General features: G+C 37.6%; 1 long non-coding RNA gene across 2 annotated transcripts in view; it reads right to left on the bottom strand.

The window, feature by feature from the left end:
* Positions 1 to 16210, bottom strand: part of LOC309661089 — a 155293-nt gene that overhangs the window by 81713 nt on the left and 57370 nt on the right. For both annotated transcript variants that reach the window (XR_014263851.1, XR_014263852.1), the window contains exon 2: positions 8118 to 8201. This is a non-coding gene — a long non-coding RNA (uncharacterized lncRNA). The remainder of the gene's footprint in view (positions 1 to 8117; positions 8202 to 16210) is intronic.

Below are 16210 nucleotides of genomic sequence, written 5' to 3'. Positions count from 1 at the left end.
CGTTTAATCAGAATTAAACTCTGAGCCTAAATTTTCTAATCTATAAAATGCCAACTACACAAGATGTTGTATAAATCAAATGAGATGATACACATTTCATTATTATTTTAGTAGTCACTGTGATCCTGCTTAGTCTACCACTTTATAACTATTATTATTGTCACTAATGATTTATATTAATTATATGTTATCATTAATTAAATGATTAATCCTCACAAATATGGGTGCTTCATTAAAAGTATTGCAGACTGTTAACTATTTTTAAGACGCTCTGTGTAAATGAAGTTTTAGCATCTATTACTTATTGCTGGCTTGGTTCTGTCTTAGTCCTCAACAAGAACAAAGAGGGAGGGAAGGACAACGGGATCAGGGTGAAGTGCCAAGAGACAAAAGGATATGGCTTGGAAATCCGTTCTGAGTCACGGATCTCTCTCAAGAGGGAGAGTCAATGTTTATATTGCCACCATCCCAGTTCTTTTTCCAAGTATTGAGGCCATTTTCTGCCATTCTGTCTTGAAGTTTGGAACAACAAGTGCCAAAGACAATCCAAACAGGTCCAGTGCCCTTTGCTAAATCCTTTCTTCGAGAATAGTAAAATCCAAGTGTAATATCTGAGCAAGGATATGAATAAAGTGACTTCAAGCATACAAAATATGAATCACAAAATACCAAAATTCACCACCAATTAAGCATAATCAGGGAAGTAAAACCTTCCCAGCTCACTTGTGGCTGCAGAATACCTGGCCACTTCATTGACTCACCTCCTACCTGGGTTTGTTCTCAGCCATGGGACCTTCCTCAGCTCTACTTCCTTTTTCCCAATCCCTACACTTCTGGGGAGACTTCAAGGTATTTTTTTCTAGCTAAAGTCAAAACCTCAGTTGGCTGCATGCAACATTTTCTTTTCCTCATCAGTTCCCACTCCAAAATGCCTTCATCCAAAAAAATGTGTGTTGCCATGGTGACTCCTATTGTAGTTGCTAGAAGCTTTTGTAAGATGCAGTCATCGTCTTGTTATATTTCAGTTTTAATATTTCCAGCAACAAGAAAAATGAAGTTTCCTTTGTTAGAATAGGAAGTGGAGTGCTTAGGAAATTTATAAGCAAATGACAGAGATCTGGGAGCACATAAGACACCGGATCCCCAGGAAAGAGGGCCTTGAATGCTGACTACAGGGTGAGATATCTCTAAGGGAGAAGACACCAATGCAAAACACAGAGCCTCCTGTTCTTTTTAGCTTTAAATGGTCTTCTCAGTCTCCAGGGGCCTAAATAAGTGATTGAATAATTCAGCCAAAGGAAATTTCCAATATGAACTTGAAAGACCAGGGGTCCGCAAACTACGGCCCACAGGCCAAACATGCCCTACCACCTGTTTTTTTTAAAATAAAGTTTTACTGGAACACAGCCATGTCCACTCTTTTATGTGTTGCCTCTGGGTACTTTTATTCTACAATAGAGAGTTTTGTAGTTGCAGCAGAGACCATGTCACCCATAAGCATAAAACATTTACTATCTTGCCCTTTACTGAAATGTTGACCAACCCCTGCTATGGGCTGGGAAGAGACAAAACAGTTAAAGGAGAGAGGGTGACCAAGCACAGTTTGGGATTCCATTAGAATATCTGCCTTTTGTCCCTTAGTTTTTCTCTAATGCATTATTCACAGCAAATTTAGAGCTCTAAAGTGTGGGAGAAAATCTCTTTCCCTTTTGTTTCAGCTCAGGTCCTCTGAGGAGCAGTTGCCTACACAGTATTAGACCTGCAAGAGCTTCACTGGAGAAAATCCCTTTTGTAGGGTGAAGGGGAGGACGCTGGAGGAACCGGGGAAACCTCCGGAGGGCACCCCAGTTCTGACTCCTGTGGAAGAAGAGGGAAAAGGAGGGAGGGCTGGTAGGAAGGGTCTAACACTGCAGCACAGCTCCAGACGGTCTTGGGTATGTCTAAAGAGAGTCTGCAAGCTAAAGTCACCCATGAGAAGAGTCCTGCCCTCACAGGAGCAGCCCTGCCAAGAGCAAGCCCCGTACAAACACAAGGGAGGACTTGGAAGGCATCAGTGGGACCACCCATCAATTACGTTCCCCACGTTAGATCCAAGTGGTGCATTTTCATGGCCCTCACCCTGCCGCATCCTATTATTTCAAATTTATCATATTTCCAACCTGCCCACAATTGTTGAGAGGCCGATGTGCATGCAGAGTACTACATTAAGTATTGTGATGGGGAAGAAGAATACAAAGGATAAAAAATTCACTAAGTTCTGAGCAGGGGAAAGATCACTTCAGAACTGCTGACAGATGGACAATGCAATGATCTCTGACTTTTCCTGGCAGTTGTTTGCTAGGTTCTCAGAGCATCTGAAAAACTCTCTTCCTGACTTTGTTCCGAGCCCTCTGACACTCTGGACCACAGAACAAAGGGTCTGTATAATGCTGATTCTCTGATGGCTGTGCTCTGGGCTTCTCTCCTCTGCTGTCTAGATAGAGTGCATGCTGGTGGAGGAGAGATATTAGACACATGAAGTGGAACAGATGTCAAACTGCTTTCAAGTTCCCGATTATTATTCCTGCTTTACAATGGAAACAAGCAGAGATGAGAAAGGGATTTCAAAAAGATGAATCCCTATAATGTTATTTCACAAGGCAAATGCTTGGCAGTCTTCATGTCTTTTCTTTCTTTCTCTGCCCAACCTCCTTTTGTCAAAATCTGACTGAGGAGTCTCTATGACCACCAGTTGAACACTGAAAATGATGCAGTCCAGAATCACTCCAAGAGTGCCAAGCTTTGTTAAATAAATATGTTAGTGGACTGAGGTTGATATTTACAGTGTATTATTGCTCTCTCTTCAAGCAACTTAAAAGGATGACCTGGAGTCTCAAGAACTTGTTAACTATTGTTTTAAAAAGTAGAATCCTTCTAGAATGCACTTTAGTTTCAGAGTTAAATGACACCTTTCTTCCATGAAGGAAAGTCGGTAAGTCAGCCTTCTTTCATTGTTTTCTTACCGATACCTTGGAAATCAAACCAACAGACCCAGATATTTGTTCATCTCAAACCTTTGTCACCCTTCTCACTGCCATTTCACAGAGCCCTGTCACCTTTCATCCTTCTCCCTCCAATTCTAATTGGAATTAGGAAGAAAATAGAGAAAAGGACAAAGAGCTTTCTGTTCCCTGAAAGCTAAAAGCCTGGTAGCTTTCAAAGGCTCCTATCTCTGCTTTATGATTTTCTTGCCTTGACAACAATTTTTCTAATAATAAGCTGCTGGTAGAAATTCATGCTAATTCTATAATAGAAAGAAAGAGACCTAAGTGTCCAGACTCTAATTTATCAACCATTATACAAAAAGTAGTAAGAACTACTTTAATGAGATTCATATTAGCAGATATATTTTTAAGTCAATCACTCATACCTTAAGACCCAGAACTTACTGATGAGAGTAATTTGGTAAAAATGCATTCTAAATTTGGGTCTCCCACAGTCTTATCACCCACATCACCCATCCCAGGCAGAGTAAGGGTGTGGAATTCAAATTTACTGAAGATAATAAAACATGAATAATTTTAGGAGATCATAATTAAAATTAATAATGGTTACAGCTGTCAATATATAGAGAACTCTCTCCTTAATTAATAGGTTTGATGTTCTTTCTTCCATCCTATTTTAGAACAATATACATATCTGTGCCCATATATACATATATATGCTGCTATTAATAAGTTATTGATTAAAGGGAAATCAACAGATACTTCTCCTGTGCTGAATTCTATCTCATTTGAGGTCAATGGTTGCCAAAATTTTGAGTTGCCACATGCCCTTGGAATTATTTTTCTTCTATGTGTTCCATGTTTTGAAACAGTCTACCGATCAAACGACCAGACTTATTTAAATAGAAATTCATTTTTTCCATTTCTATTCGCCAAGGAATATGTAAGTATTCATCAGAGCTTGCACAGAGATTGTGATAGTTCGCTCATCACCATGCGTTGATATAATTTTAGCCCATAGAGGAGAGACAAGGTTTTATCCAGCAGCTGAAGCACCTTTATTGTCAGTAGGTTTACAGTTTCCACAAGGTTGTTTTAAAAAATAATGAACACCGCCTGCAGGTCTCCGTTACTAACTTCGTAAATCCCCAAAGAGCTTGGGACACTGTCGTTAAGCATTGTCCCAAGACAGAGGAGCTTTTTCTCAACCTTTGTCCCACTCCAATATCCAGAAGCCACAACCCACTCTTACAAGTAACTATTGATCACAGTGACAGATTACAGCCATGCTGCCTGGGGGCAGGGATTCCCCAGAATCTCGGGGAGAAATGGAGTCTGTCGAGAGGAGAGAATGTGTGAGTTGAAAAAGTGTCACAAGTGACTCTGATACAACCTTCACGTCCCCTCCTTAGCTGAAAACGACTGCTAGAAGTGATGTAATTCCTCAATAGAAAGGGCATTTGTATATTCAGTTGTGAAAATTAAACCCTTTTCTATGAATCCTGGATGTAGCTAGATTACTGGGGAAATTCTCATGATCTGAAATACTTTTATTAGTTTCTGTGTATTTTCGAACCGGGAAGTAATATCTTTTGTCACTTCTGAAGACTGAGCACTCTGAGAAGAATACAGTGCGGCTCCAGAACCCCTAGAGGCCGAGTTTGGTGGGTAGAACATCTATCCCATTATAAGCACTCAAATATTACTCAACACTCTTTTACAAATACAGGAAAGGGGGCTTTCAGGGACTGCAGCCAAATTTCACCACAAATTCCTCCGCATGCTACTCTCATTCCAGCTCCTGGGTGGCCTTCTGCTTTGGAGGAAGCTACTTTGAATTTCAGACGCTAAGAGAAAACAGCATCAGGACACATACTGAAGGTGGGGGGCAAAGCTCTTTTCCCCTTCCCTGTGATTATGAAAAATGCCTCCCATACTCCCAAAGTTAACATTCCAGATGAAACGGTAAACCTGCAATCCAGCAATCTATTTTGGAAACGGTAGTCTCGGATGTGCATGAAGTTGATTTTGTTGAACTTTGATAATCTGCCAATGTCTTCATCATATTTTCCAGGGAGCTTATTATTAGCTGTACTCAAAGTCCATGCACACCTTGAATACATTAGAGTAATCTCCATAGCTTTATCTTTCAAAAGATTTTGAACTAGAGCTTTGGCTACTCTTATTCTCCAGTGGAAGTCCAAACCTGCCAAGGACTCACAACTGGAAGTATTCCCAAAACCGAGCCTATTTCTTTTCAATATATTATCTTCCTCAGCAGAGTTTTGACAAACATAAGAATTGTGCAAGGTTTTAAGCTTGTAGCTTATGAAGTAAGTTTCAGGTAGTCAATACTTTGCATTCATGGGGATGGGGATAAGAGAGATATAGCACAGAAGAAGCTAAAGACATAAACAGAAGGTAGCATAAACAAACTGACTTCCAAATTGAACAAGTAGGTAAGTTTACATCTAAATAACAAAAGGGCTATTATTGAAATATCCTATGTCCACTGGACTTTTTTTTTTACATTGAAATTCCCTGCATAGACAACATAGCTATACAGAAATGTATTAGAATAATAGACTCACCAAACAGGATACATAGGGTACTGAAGCTTCATTAATCTGAAACTCTGATTTCACACAGGAGGAAACTGCTAAGACACTGCATATTTAAATGCATATTTCGGGTCACGCAATGGCAGATCCAGACCCTTTGGGTTTGATTTTTTCCATTACAATATCTAATTACACATGAAGTTCCAAAATGCATTCGATTTTTGATCAAAAAGTATAAGAGTGGAATTAGGAGTAGTAAATCTGGGCTGTGGAGAACACTGAATAACATAGAAAGTAATGATATATAGTAATGATATAGTCACTGAGATATATAGTGACTTCTCAGACGCCTCAGTCTGGGAGAACTTATTAAACTAAATCTCATTAAAACAAAATATCAATTATTAGTTGTCAATAAAAGACTGACTCCATGTGTTATGTTACGGAATTAAAAATGACATTGGCTACTCTGAGTCTGCCTGACGTTCTTCCTCCACTTTGGAAAGACAGAATTAAGAAGAATTTTCTTCAAAATCTCAGACATTTTTGATGCGATACCAAGTTCTCAATATTGTTACATTTTAGAAATTTACTAAAATCTTATAAAGTTTATTTCATTTTTTGGCATGTGACATAAATCAACTTAATTCAAATGTCAACACAATTGTGATAATTTGTGACAATTAATCCTCCAATGAATGATGCTTCATTAAAATATAAAAAAGAGTAAACCTCTGATACTCTTAAAGGAGCCTAGCACTTACTGCATTGTACTGAAATTGGGTTTTATTAGAACATCTTCTCTATGTGTTCCCTGAGGATCCTAACAATATCTTATTTACTATTAATATTCACAGACTCTACAGTTGCCCTGCAACAATCTTAGGTCCCTATAATATTTAGTACAAAAATTTGTGTTACATTGAACTGAATAGAATCCTTTTTATTTCTAAATGAAGGCAGAGGACTAGACATAGATCAGATGTGTGCATTCCAATGCAGAAATGATCAGAAAAACACATCAAAAGGGGATCTGTTGCTATTTTCTGAGGACAGTGACGGCACACGTGGAGGAGAGTTAACTGCACACTAAAATCTGCCAGAGTACAAAGGTGACATTGAGAAGTGGCTTCATAGGCATGAATTACACTTCCCAGCCTCCACTGCAGGTAGGTGGGAGCATATGATTAGTCCTCACTGGAGTTCTGTACGTGTGAGAAATGACTTCCCTTGTGTTGAGTGACTGAACTTTGCTGCTTTCAATCATTGCAGCAGCTACTCTGAACCTAATAGAAACCACAAAATATCCCTATGCCTACCAGCCCCTTTTATGAAACTTTATACACAAACATCGTTTTCTCCTGGATACGCTTAGCTGGTGAGGTTAACAGTATGTCACTCAGGAGTTGCGACACTGCTTCTGAAGTCCTGTATTATGCAACAGGGTTTGCTACTTTCAGCTGAATTCATTATCAAAGTGACTCCGCTGACTTTTCTGCTGGTGGCAGATCTTTGAAGAGCTTATTCCAATCTTTAGAAAATCATCATTATTTTTCTCTTCAATCAAGCACAGGCAGATATTTCCTCACTTTCCTCTCTTCCTCCTCTTTCATGCTCCTTCTGTCACCCACGCCTACTTAGATTCGCTAAATACTTATACAAATTTCTTTTTCTAACCGAAAGGCCTAATTTTAACTGCATTTTTTGTAATCATAAAATCATTATTTTCCACATCTGATGAATAATTAACAATTGAAGAAGTAGGTATTTGCTTGGATTTTACTTATGACTACGTTGAATTCTCCACTGAATTTGAAATAAGGAAATGCAGACCTGTCAATGATATCACCTATTGGAAAATATTACTGTGGTGCTGATCCTTTAATGAGAGAGTAAGTAGGCCGCCTTTGGAAACTGGAGCAACTCTTTTATGTTATAAAGATGTACAAATCAAATTTACTTTGCACATATTCAGCACAAGTTCAGATTTATGCCTTTAATAAAGCACAGCGGTGATCTGGTTCTGAACACTGACATTGTGCAGTAGAATTTTCCCAGTGGGTGCTATTTGCCCGCAAGCCATAAGAGGAGAAGGCTGTGTGGTTCCCCACAGGGTAAAAACATTTTCCAAAATCCTGCTGGGTAAGTCAACAGTGAAATGGACTTCTAATGAGGAATTGGGTAGTTAGAAATTCTGTAATCATTGAGTGATCATTTTATCTGCAAACATTTGTGGTTGGCTAAGTGCTCTCACACTTCAAGAAATGACAATACCTTTATTATTTGAAGGAAATCTGGCTCCCTTTATACTCTTGAATTCTATCCAGTAAAGAGTTCCCACCTAGCTCTTCTAATTCATGAGCTGTGCCTGGCACCCACGTCTATAGTACTAGTAGTGGGATGTAAGGCCCCAAACATCTCACGGTGGATTATAAGACCCTGTGTAATTTAGGTGAAGTTTGCCTTTCTGGTTCTATCTCTCATAATACACGTTTCCCCAGCATCCCTCCACTTTAGCACATAGACATGCGCAAACACCTACTCTCCAACCTTGTGAGCTGTTGGTACTCACTGTACATATTCTTAAATAGAATTCCTTTAGTTCCAGGCTGAATGTCCTTTCCTCCAGAAAGCCTTCTCTCGTAGGTTTCATTCTCTGAGAAGAAGAATGACACAGAGGTTACTCTGCCAGAAGATTTTTAAAGAGTCCTCTTAGGATCAATATCTGATGGGAGAAAGAGAAGAAAACAAGATTGGACAGAAGGGGAAGTATAGCTGTGATGAAATATCGGAAGAAACCTGAGCTGACTCCAGAGGGAGTTTTGAAGCTGACCCTTAAGTGCTGTCCTAAGTTGGGAGACAGGGTGGGGAATTTGTAGCCCAGATCAACCAGGCACTGGGTGCAGAGTACCCGAGGCAGGAGGCATAAGCTTGAGTGAGGCAGCTCTCATCAGTCAAGGCAGTACGTGAAGGGGGCTTAGAGCGGAAGGCTTTCTGCCTGGAGGATTCTCAGTAATTGACGGGATCCGCTATTCCCTTCTGAAGGGTGATAAGGAAGTGCATCCCAGCGTTCACCACACACCTCCTCTTGCTCCACTCAGATCCACTTCTTTAAATGAAAATACTTCATACCAAAATCCATGGGATGCAACTAAACCACCATGTAGAGAAAACTGTATAGTCTTAAATAAATGAGATAAGAATCCAAGACAAGAATTTGGAAGACAAATAATATCAAAGAAAGAGAAGTGAAGAGAAGTTAATAAGAAAAATGGAAAACAAATACTCAAGGAGAGGTTCGACAAAGTCACAAGTGATTGAAAAGACCATTAGGACTTCACTGGCGGTCCTGTGGTTAAGACTCCGCACTTCCACTGCAGGGGGCACTAAGATCCCACATACTGCGTGGCACAGTTAAAAATTTTTTTTAAATAAAAAAGTTAAAAAAAGATTATTAAAATTAATAGGCTGATGGAGAGATAAGTAACCAGTTTAGTCATGAAAAAGCTGATCTCTACTGATTTTACAGACAAAAATGCTTTAATTTGTAAGAGATAAATAAATTCTGAAAACATTTTAATATTAAATTACTCGGGTCAATAATTTAAAACTTTCTACCTCAAAAACTCCAGGTCCAGATCGTTTCACTGCTGAGTTCTACTAAACATTAAGGGTGAATAATTCTAATGTACACAGACTCTTCCAAAGAATTAAAAATATGTTTCAATTCTCAACTGATTCAACTGATTTTAAGAATTAGCATTGCCTGGATAGCAAACCCCAGTAGTGTCAGTAAAAGAGAAGAAAGTGACAGGCAATCTCACTCATAAACAACGATACAAAACATCCTAAAGTTTTCACAACTCAGAAACAGCAATATATGAAAAGAATACTACATCGTGAGAAAAGTGGTTTTATGTTAATCCTAAATTTGGTTTAACATTGGAAAATCAGTCAATGTAAGTTTGTTAAGATAAGTAACCAGCAAAGATACAATTCATAACTTCTAAACTAGCTGAAGCAAATAAGAGAATTTTTAAAATCTTGATAAATTGAAGACGACAGAAAAGGACGGAGGAAGGGAAAAGTGTTGGACTAAAAGAAACACAAAGTAAGACTGTGGAAATCATTTCAAATACACCAGTGATCATCCCATATACAAAAGCACTGATTTGCCAGGTAAAACAGAGCGTCTGTCAGATTAGAAACACTGATAAATAAAGAAATAATAGTACCAGCACATTATTTAAGTATATAGAATAACAATAAGGACTGAAAATGAAAGCAATACTAGTTGTTGCCTCTGAGAAGCTGCACTAGGGCTAAGGAGCAGTGGACCAAGGAATTGCCTCCAATTTTCCTTCCAATTTAAATTTTTTTACAAAATGTTTAGAAACAGCTACATATCAATACTAATCTTTATCAATACTTAGGTATCATCTAATTCCAGGTATTCCAAATATTTTCTCATTTTAAAAGACGTTTAAACTTTTTTATTTGTCTTCTTTTTAATGAATTTCAGTTTTACTCCTTCTCTATTGCCTTATAACTATGGAAACAAATTCTGTGCCAGGGACTTTTAGAAGAAGTAAAGTTAGATTCTGGTTTTCAGCATTTTTGGAAATTAAATTTCCTATAATGGATTGTTGTTTTAAAAATATGTTTTCCCAATTTGCTGATCAAAGACACCCAAAGATTCTCTGATGATTTCAGAGACTCAAGCAAAAACAAAAGTTAAGAGTCTCATTTTAAGTGAGCACAGTGATAATCACTGAAGCCTCACATTTAAGTGTGTAGCTGTAAATCAACTGGTTTATCTAAAAGTACTAAAAGAAACTTTCCAAGAAACAGGATATAAAATGTAGACTGTGAGCCGAGCAGGGATTATGTATAAAACATACAAGTTTACCAGTAAATTTTCCTGTATTGTGGGGAATAGCTCAGAGGGACCTGAGAAATGAACTTTTTGTTGTTGTTGTTGTTGTTAGTTTCTGCTTTATAACAAAGTGAATCAGTTTTTCAGTTAGAGCAAAAATGGAGAGAGTTATCTGGAAAGGCAGAACACCCATTCAGGGCCTCAAAGGGTGGTAGGACGTCAGTGGGATCATCATGTTTAAAGGCATGAACCTCAGTTCTGAAGGATATCAGCACACTCAAAGGGAATAGTTTCCTGGGGCCAACCCTGGTTACAAAGACAGCTGTGTAACCAGGAATATCAATGAATGGATTGACAATTAGAAATATAACTCTTAGGCAGACTACAGTGGTTCTTACTGGTTGCATTATAGTCCTGCAGAAAACCAATAGAATGAAAAACTAAGTATAAATTTGCCTCTGTAGCCTAGAATCAGAGTAAGGAGAAATAATCATAATGTGAAGTTTTAATAATTGCTGCCTTCAAAATATGATAGGTGATATACTGCCAAGAAGAGGGGAAGAATTAGACCAAATATAAATATAAATTATATAAAAGCAACAATTGGAAGATAGAGATTGTCAAATTGTACATAAACAAAACCAACTATATGCTTCCTACAGGAAACACACTTACGAATAAGAAAAAGACATAATAAGATGTACATATTAATACTAATCAAAAGAAAGCTGGAGTTGGATGGTGTTGGAACACTAGATTGCTATAAGCAAAAAAATGAACCTGTATCTTTATCATACGTCATATACATATAACTCAAAATGGATTATAGATGTAAACATAATGGATACAATTTTTAAACTTCCAAAATAAAATATAGAAAACAAATCTTCGTGACCTGGAAGTAGGAAAAGATTTGATAGAATACAAAAAGTATGAAATTTTTTTTAAGTGATAACTTATATCATTAAATTAAATATTTTTCCTCTTCAAGAAGTATCGTTAAGATGAAAAGACAAACCACAGACTTGGAGAAAATATTTGCAAAACCTGTATCTGATAAAGAGTTTGCATTCTGAATATAGAGAGAATACTTAAAAGTTAATAACTGAAAGACATAAGACACAATTTTTAAAAGAGGAAAAGATTTAAAAGGAAATTTCACCAAATAAATACATTATAAGATGCTTAGCATCACTAGTCATTAGGGAAATGCGATGAGAACCACAGCTAGATATAGAACACACAGTACAATAGCTGAAATTTAAAAGATTGACCAAGTACTCTGGACAAAGATGTGCAGCAACTGAAATTCTCATATATCACTGGTTAGAAGGAAAAAATAGTACAACAACTTTGGAAAACAGTCCAGCAGTTTCACATAAAACTAAATACATATTACATGACCCAAAAGTCCCACTCCTAGGTTTTCCCCCCCTGCCAAAAAAAAAAAAAAAAACCATACATCTATATCAAGACTTGTCATAGACATTCATACCAGCTTTATTCATAGTAGCTGAACACTGGAAACAACCCAAATTGGTCAAATAGTGATGGAAAAGCAAATAGTGCCATATCCATAGAATGGATTACCACCCAGATGCGAAAAGAAAGAAATTACTTACATAGGCAGCAGCATGGATTAATCTGAAAAGCATTTAGAATGCTAAATGAAAGAAAGGAGACATAAAAAACTGTTTGATTCAATTCATCACAAATCATGAAATCATTGAATTCATGAAATTCTAGAAAATGACAAAACAGTAGTGACAAAAAATATATCATTGATGGGCAGGAGCTGGGGCTAGGGACTTGACTGTAAGAGGCACAGAGGAACTTGTTGAGGTGATGAAAATGTGTTATACCTTGATCTGGTGGTGGGCGGTTCCACAATAGTATACATTTATCAAAACTCATCAAATGGTACGATAGAATGGGTGAATTTTATCACATGTAGATTATACTTCAGTGCAGCTTAAAAGAAAAACAACTGAAAAAAAATAGTTGGCATGAGACTCACCATTTCATATATGCCTTTCTTCTGGCCATAGGGATTGGACTGTACCTGTTATGTGAGACAATCAAATGAATACTGGTCCTTTGCCTTTTGTAGCCCTCTTTTTTATAGTTATTTAACAAGTCAGATGTAAGTCTGGAGCTGCTTCTAGCCATCTCGCCACTATGATGAGGAGCCAGCCTGAGAAGGAAGCCAGATTCTATGATTTCACATTTAATCCTAATAACCACACTAAGAGATAGGTATTATTACCCTACTTTATAAATAGGAAAACTGAGAGTCAGAAAGACTCATTTCCCCAAATTCAAACAAATAGCAGATAGCGAAGCAAATGGCCTGGGTCTATATGATGCCAAATTTCATGCTCATAACTATCATTCCAGAGAAAAAAAGAATACAACAAAAATCTATAATTTTAGATTTTTCCATATACCATTGAAAAACACGACATTGTGGCAGCCAGGACAATATCTGTATTCTCAATATATCTAATTAAAATGAAAATTTTGAAATCACATGACACTTATTCTAAAACCATAGTATACATTGACACAAATTGCTGTTGCTACTGGTCATATATGCATATTTACTAAGCTTTTAAAAATCATTTAAATGCATCAATAAGAATACAGATTGAGACAAAACTACAATGAGGTACCACCTCACACCAGTTAGAATGGGCATCATCAGAAAATCTTCAAACAACAAATGCTGGAGAGGGAGTGGAGAAAAGGGAACCCTCTTGCACTGTTGTTGGGAATGTAAAGTGATACAGCCACTATGGAGAACTGTATGGAGGTTCCTTAAAAAACTCAAAATAGAATTACCACATGACCCAGCAATCCCACTACTGGTCATATACCTGAGAAAAACCATAATTCAAAAAGACACATGAGCCCCAGTGTTCATTGCAGCACTATTTACAATAGCCAGGTCATAGAAGCAACCTAAATACCCATTGACAGATGAATGGATAAAGAAGATGTGGTACATATATACAATGGAATATTACTCAGCCACAAAAAAGGAACGAAATTGGGTCATTTGTAGAGACGTGGATGGACCTAGAGACTGTCATACAGAGTGAAGTAAGTCAGAAAGAAAAAAACAAATATCATATATTAACTTATATATGTGGAACCTAGAAAAATGGTACAGATGAACCAGTTTGCAAGGCAGAAATAGGGACACAGATGTAGAGAACAAACGTATGGACACCAAGGGGGGAAAGCATCGGGAGGAGGGGGTGGTGGTGGGATGAATTGGGAGATTGGGATTGACATGTATACACTAATATGTATAAAATAGATAACTAATAAGAACCTGCTGTATAAAAAATAAATTAAATTAAATTTTAAGAAAAGAATACAAATTGAGAAAATAATTGCAATAGAAATAAAAACAAATCAGGAAAGCAGATTATTTTGTTTCAGACAAGACTCTCCTATACACAAACTAGCACACACACACACACACACACACACACACACACACACAATCATTTGAAATGCCCTATGTGGATTGTGAGATGAAAAACTGGCAAAACAGGATACTCATTAGGTATGTTGAGGGAGAAAAGGACCACAGTGTGTTATATTAAACCAGGACACCTGACTGGGTTAGTTTATTGCTATTTTCTGAGCAGCATAATGATTTGAATGTCATTGTTATACAAAGGAAAATGCTTTAAGTTTAGCTGTACTGTGGCCATTATGCAAATATGATCCCTCTGTGTCTAGCCTAGTCTGGTTTGCAAAATTAAATATGCCCAGCCATGTTTCAGAAGCTCACTAAATCATTCTACAATAAATACAAACCCAGAATAACTGAGAGAGAAAAACTAGCAAAAAATCTATTGTCTGAAACTGAGAAAGCAAAATATCCAACGTAGAAATACATTTTCTTTAAGAGAATGGCAACACTGAAAATAATTACAAGCAAAAGACAAAGTTTACTTAGAATACAATATGTGGGTTTATTCGTGGACATCTCTGACTTAAAGAAACAAAACCATTATGTTCCCAGAACAAAGAGCTTTTGTTCTTTCACATTTAGGATATTAGTACCTTCTATTAGAAATTCCTTATTTCAGATTGTAAGAGAATTTGCACTTGCCAGAGTCACCCATCTTTGATGTACTCAATAAAGTATCACATTTTATGCATACCCAAATAGTAAGAACAGTTATCATTTCCTGAGCACATGGCATGTTCCTGAGATTATTCTAAATGCTGTATTAGTGCAAGTAATCCTCATGATTTACCTTATGAGTTAAATCGTGTTATTATCCTTGTTTCACAGATGAAGAAACTGAAGCCCAGAGAGGTTAAGTTGTCTAGGGTCATACAGCTGTCACATGCTAGAGGCAGGATTTGAGCCCAGGCAGCCTGATTATAGACTGGTCTGCACACATTACCACTACTCCGAGCTAACTCTTCCATAGTTGTGATAGTGTGTGTGTGTGTGTGTGTGTGTGCGCGCACGCACGCACGCACACACGTGCACGTGCACATGTGTGATTCCAGTGTCTTATGGGTGTGTGTGGGATATTTTGCCATTTCAAAAATTTTTTACATAAAATTTATCATCTTAACTATTTTCAGGCGCATCGTTCAGTGGCATTAACTACATTCACATTTTTGTTCAACCATCACCACCATCCATCTCCAGAAATCTTTTCATCTTGTGAAGCTGAAATTCTGCATCCATTAAATAATAGCTCTTCATTCTTTTCCCCTTCCACCAGACCCTGGCAACCATCATCCTACTATCTCTGTCTATGAATCTGACTACTGTAGGTAGCTCATAGAAGTGGAATGGTACAGTACTGTCCTTTTGTGACTGGCTTATTTCACTTAGCATAATATCCTCAATTTCATCCATGTTGTAGCACGTGTCGGAACTTCCTTTATTTTTGAGGCTGAATAATATTCTATTGCTTATCTACTCATCCGCTGATGAACACTTGGGTTTCTTCCACCTTTTGGCTATTATGAATAGTGCTGCTATGAACATGAGTGCACAGATATCTCTGAGCTTCTGTTTTCAGTTCTCTTGTATATACACCCAGAAGTGGAATTGCTGAATCATATGGCAGTTCTAGTTTTAATTTTCTGAGGAACCACCACATTGTTTTCCACAGGAACTGCACCATTTTACATTCCCAACAACAGTGCACAATGGTTCCAGTTTCTCTACATCCTTGCCAACTCTTGTTATTTTCTGGTTTTTTAATAGCAGTCATCCTAATGGGTGTGAAGTAGGGTATGTGTTTTAAGTTCTTGGAAGTTTCTAGATTCTGCATTTCGAGTTATGACATACACTGAAGAGGACTTTATCTTGCTTTGAACGTTTGCCATGACCATGTCCTTTGCTAAGAAAGAGGTAATAGGCATAAGACACCATAAGTTGTACCAGATGGCCCTTCAGGCATGTGATCTCATGCCTTACATATGTAATCCTGCTCTTCTGGCCACAGCTGATTGGACCAAAGAATGGCACCTGAGCCACAGGTGAGCCAGGTTTTTTGATGCAGAAGAGGTGTTCACAAAGGGCATCAAACCATATCTCCTCTCGCAGTTTCTGTCCCACAGTCTGTCTTCACAGGATTAAACTCATAAAGTTTGAGTTTCACAGGGTCAGTTGGTCCTTAATGGCAGGAGAAGGAGAAGTAATAGAAATAGAGATGGAGTATCTGAGACACCATAGCGATGGAAGATTTACAGGCACCAGCTCTTGAAATCTGACCAAGAATCAGGTCACAAGAACTCTAGTG

The sequence above is a fragment of the Balaenoptera physalus genome (assembly GCF_965194825.1).
Source record: "Balaenoptera physalus genome assembly, chromosome: 5".
Lineage (NCBI taxonomy): Eukaryota > Metazoa > Chordata > Mammalia > Artiodactyla > Balaenopteridae > Balaenoptera > Balaenoptera physalus.
The sequence above is the reverse complement of the archived record's forward strand: the minus strand, read 5'-3'. Positions and strand labels throughout refer to the sequence as shown.